The sequence below is a fragment of the Eptatretus burgeri genome, chromosome 8 (assembly GCF_056783735.1).
Source record: "Eptatretus burgeri isolate ZD-2024b chromosome 8, Ebu_testis_v1, whole genome shotgun sequence".
NCBI lineage: Eukaryota > Metazoa > Chordata > Myxini > Myxiniformes > Myxinidae > Eptatretus > Eptatretus burgeri.
The window spans coordinates 73558323-73563478 of NC_140968.1; the positions used below are offsets into that span (position 1 = coordinate 73558323).

At 44.2% G+C, this 5156-nt stretch overlaps 1 pseudogene; it reads right to left on the bottom strand.

Moving 5' to 3' along the window:
- Positions 1-654: 654 nt before the first annotated feature.
- On the bottom strand, positions 655-1673 carry LOC147022042 (uncharacterized; annotated as a pseudogene).
- Between the last annotated feature and the right edge of the window lie 3483 nt (positions 1674-5156).

Sequence of the window (5156 nt, forward strand, 5' to 3'; positions counted from 1 at the left end):
TTACAATGATTGACCTCAGAAGTTCCTCAACCACCATGTGCAAGGCTCTCATGTTTTGCGGGAACTTCTTGCCTGTGAGCATATTTGGGACACCACCAAAAGTTGTTTGCATGATTTCAGTCAATCCTGTGTTGCTCATAAGAGTTCCCACAGCTCCGACGAAACTCATTAGGAAGTGCATTCCTCCTAATCGCGGCACAAAGTTTTTGAACAATTGTTGGTAGACGCATGTGACATTCACAGCAACTCGATATAGTTGTTGGTCATTTGTAAACACAGTGATCTCTTGTCCACATTTGTTGGTGAGACGCTGGACTTCTAGCATGGCAGACATAATTGTGTCCGTATCGGAAGGGGTCATGTCTATCAATGGGGTGTATCTGGCCGTCGTGGCAGGCTTGGCAGAATGTCCCTTTTTGTGCAAGAAGAACCTTGAACCCATGATACTCAAGGGTACAACCAGGATTGTCTATTACCTCTCGTAAGAATTGATGGTCGATGTCGTATGCCCTTGAGAGCGACACTGCCTGAGATGCTAGCACTTTCGATGTTGGCACTATGCAGTTGCAATAGTTCTCTGACATGTCGTGTTTTTTTGGTCCATTATACCGGTGCACACTTATTGGTGGTACAATTTGTTCCTTTATCTCACCTTTAGAGATGCGTCTGATTACCGGAACTGTTGGGGGGATGCTCCTCAATCTCTGCCGTAACGTCCTCAGCCATTTGTGTTAAAAGGAGGGCAAGAGCATGGGTGGAACGAAGTCCATTTGGGGAAGACACATTTGCATCATAGTTGTCTGCTACCACTTGAATTAAGCCACTATTGCTGTTAAACAATCCTCTCGGCTCTGCTTTTCTGGATGAAGCATGTGCGGCTGATGCCTTGAAGCGGAGTATTTCGTCATATGATGCACAAATGCCAAAGGAGTGGCATTCATCTATCAGTTGTTTCTCTCTGAGCAACAACCCAAGAGCGATCTGAAGACTTGTTGCTTTATTGGTGAGACAACTTGAAACAATGTTTCCAATGAGAAGGGCTTGGTTGCTATCAACTAATTTTGGTGAAATTGCTGCCAAGAGGTTTGCCAGGGTTGGACTTACTGCTTCTGCTGCAATCTCATTTGAAATACGTAACGGGTTGAGTATGTATTGTCAGACTTCTTCAGCTTTTTGGCATCCTGAATGATACACTTCACAATGTGCTTCACCTCTGAGGCCCTTTGGTCTGTGTCTTCCACTGCTCTCAAAATGTTTGGTGCATGTCCCTTGAAGACTAGTAGACTGGTATCCCCATTTCCTGACAACTTTATGAGTTCTGATCCAAAATGTGTTGTTACACATTCCACAAGATGATGCCGTGACAGCTTATCACCACCAAAATAATTGGCCATGTCATGAAGATCCACCGAATTCCAAAGATGACCCTTATCTTGTTCCATTTCCTCGACAACCTGTAAGAAGGCTGTGTCAGCATCGGCAGAGGTGTTTTTCCTTTTGGTGGCGGCTTCTATAGCTCTTGGTGACACGAAGGAATTATAGCTATCAAGATGATATTGCGCATCAGCAGCGTGCAAATCAGAGACTGCCCCTTGGACTCGAAGACGTACATCATGAGCTTGGACGTCATCGCGCTGGTCACAAACCGTCAAAATACTTGGCGTAAATGGCATGCAATTCTTCCCTCGATCGGCTGTTCTACATTGTATCACTTTTCTCCATCGCTGGGGATTTCGAGAATCAAGCTGTTCACATTGATTGCCACAGAAGATACAGTGCGTTTCGAAATCGAACTCGCGTGAATGAGAACGTCGTGTTTTTTTTGTTGGAGGAGCTTCATGCTTGTCTGAGTGTTCATGCCTCTTTATATGGTGTTCAGATGTATACGTGGATACGCGGCTTTTGTGACACAGAATGGACTGAGAATCAGTTAGTTTTTCATGAAGCAAATCACCTCTACGTATACTACTTCTGATGATTGTTTCTATTCTAGTTCTACCGGCAGTTAGCAGCTTCTTGGAAGCATTAGAGCAGTTAAAGAAGCAAGATGTACTCTCTTCAGAAGAAGCCATGGCCTACTTTTGTCACCATCACCTGAAAATGTACATAAAGTTTGATTACTAATTTTCTCGGCAAACTCTTCGACGCAATGAATGAAAAGGTGCGATGAGCGGAGAAAGTGTGGAAAAAGTACATGAAGCTGGACCATTCGGCATAATAACATGAACATATTTTATCACATAGGGTCAAGTATGACGATGACGAACACGAGAAATTACCTCAAAATCAGAGAGACGAACTCCGCAAGAAGTTCGCGAAAAGACAACAAAATGGCGTCTCCAAGACTGCATGCCTGCAGCCTACCTCTCCTGATGACACCCAGGTGGTAGCACCTGCTCTCCGACTACGGACGATAAGCGCTGATTGCAAATCGCGCACGCGACACGGAAAAGGTGAAAAGTACAATCGGAGAAGATTATTTACACGTATGACAACTTCACTCGGTCAGCTCACACCTGCGATCCCACCCCCCCCTTACACCCGCACATGTTAATATGGGTAAGGTGGAGCAGGTATCTTCATTTTATGATGACGAATGCTTCTACCAGCTGGATTGCGTTTTCCTTGTATCCATTGACACTGAAAACGTAGTAGCAGAAATAATTATTTTGCATATATCGAGGTCTGTTATAAAATATTGGCAAAAAACTAGTTTTTATCGGTGATCGGTGGATGCCCTCTTGAAAGTATGATACAGGTGTTATCTGTACAACTTTAATTTTATCATTATCGGATTCCTTGACCATGAAAACATAGTAGTAGACACCAAAATTGTGTTTGTAAGTGCATTAGAAGTGAAGATATAGCCCAAAACAGAATTTATCAAAAGTCGGTGGCGACCATTTTGTTTTTCGCCTCTAAAAGAAAAATCCTCAAGGGTGCGAGTCTGGCACCCGGCTGATTCTGATTCAGGATAGCTCAGACATGATGAATCAACCAAAAAACTTCATAATGACGCCACAACATGCTTTTTCACATTTCCGCCGGACTAAAGGGAATCCAAATCAAATTCATTGCCCCCCCCCCCCTTGCTAATACAATGTTCTTCACACAATGCGAATGCCTCCTGTTCTTCCAAAACCATCGCCATATTGGTGCTCATGACTGCAGGTCTGCGTCATACACAACATTATGCATTAATGCAGCACTTTAGGCAAAATGAATTTTGTGTTCGAAAGGCGTTCAAGGAGGGTTTCACTGCAATTATCCCGGCTAGCTCTGCGGATCAGTTTGTGGACCATGGATGGTGGTGGTTGGCAGGCACATGCTGCTGGTCGGGATCCATGCGGCAATAACCGGTAGAGTGGAGCACCTGTTTCCTGGTAATGTGACAGCAAAATGGTTTATATTTAATATCAAAAGGTGTTTTATGTTTGTTTTCACCACTGGCAAGATGTCAGCGTCGTCTGAACTGCTTCCAATCAGAGCAATAAATTTACATTTGGACGAGGTTTGTCTTTGTTGTGCAATCACAATAAAACCACAAAGTCCTCTTGAAGGCTTATTATATTAAAGGGTGTAACTCGGAGGGAAAGAAGCTTTTGAATTACAAGTTCATCGTTTATGTGGCAAGCACCATTCCTGATGTTTTCTGCGCTTTGAAGACCTTTAATGGCGATTGTCCCACCAATAGTCACATCGACGGTCGTTGTCTGCTATTTCTGCATCATATTTTGCTTAGAGTTTTATGAGGGCAGAAGCAGGCGAGTGTTACGAAAGAGCCAAAATGTTGCGGTTTTAAGGAATTACCTACATGATGAAAAATCACGGAGTGTCCAATGAGCTTGTGACATCGTGTTTTCCATCTGATAGTTTAATTCGACCCTTGAGACTGCTGAGACCCCTTATACTTTTCAAGACCGTTTAGATGCCGTTAGACATTTAGATCCGATAGACCCCATTGACCTCTTTACACCTTTAAAACCCCTAAGATAATCTCAAACATTAAGACTATTAAGACCATTAAGACCCCCAAAGACCTCAATACCCTGAAGACCTACAAGACTCTTAAGACCATCGAAGAGCCCACAATACTCAGACCCTCAACACCGCGAAGACGCTTAAGACCCCAAAACTCTGAAGACCCCAAAAATTCCCAAGACCCCGAAGACATAAAAGAACTCAGACCCTCAGGACCCTTGAGAACCCTTATGTATTTAAGACCCCTTAGTCCTCGTAGATCCCATAGACCCCATTCGAACCCTAAATCTTTATAGGCCCTTGAGAACCATTAAGACCCCTTTTACCATTAAGACCCTTTCGACACTTTAAATCCCTTCAACCCTTTAGACCTTTTCAGCCCTTAAGTCCCTTGACTCCCTTCAGACCCTTGCACCCTTCAGACCCTTACACCCTTCAGACATGTTAGGCAGCTTGGACCTTTAACGGCGGAACTGAACGGCCATTTAATTTGAGAAACGGCCATAATGGGGCCTCACATACGATGGTCGATTGAACAAAATGCCATTATTTAATGTCTTAACATCAATTTGATTAATAATTTAAAGTTTCTATTATGACGATGACCTACCATGTATGAAAGTAATACAGGACTGCAAGTTTCAGGGAAATTTGGCCAAAGGGTAGGAAATGTATAAGGAACAAACAAACAGACTTGTGTACATTTCTGGCATATACACATTGGAAAGAAAGAATGGCCGGCACCCGTCGAAAGAAAGAACAAATGACATAGTGCCTCAGGGAACAGTGTCTGGTGCCCGTCGAAATAAAGAACAAACGACGTCGTGCCACGGGGAACAGTGTACACAGCTATCATGTACACAGCTGACAAATGACGTCATGCCTCAGGGAACAGCTGACAAATGACGTCATGCCTCAGGGAACAGAGTGTCCGGCACCTGTTGAAACGGAGCAAATGCTCGGGTTTGCTCTTTTATAAGGCTGGCCTGGAAGCTTCGAGAATGTGTACGTCATTGGGCAGGGCCTGTGGGCGGGGCCTGTAGCCCCGCCCATACGAGATTCTGCAGCGAGTCATCTCAGTTGGGGCTTGCCACTGTCTAAGAGTCTGACCACGCTTGCCACTGTTTAACCAGCATTCGGCTGGTTCGAGGCACGCAAGAAAGACTATGGGGGGA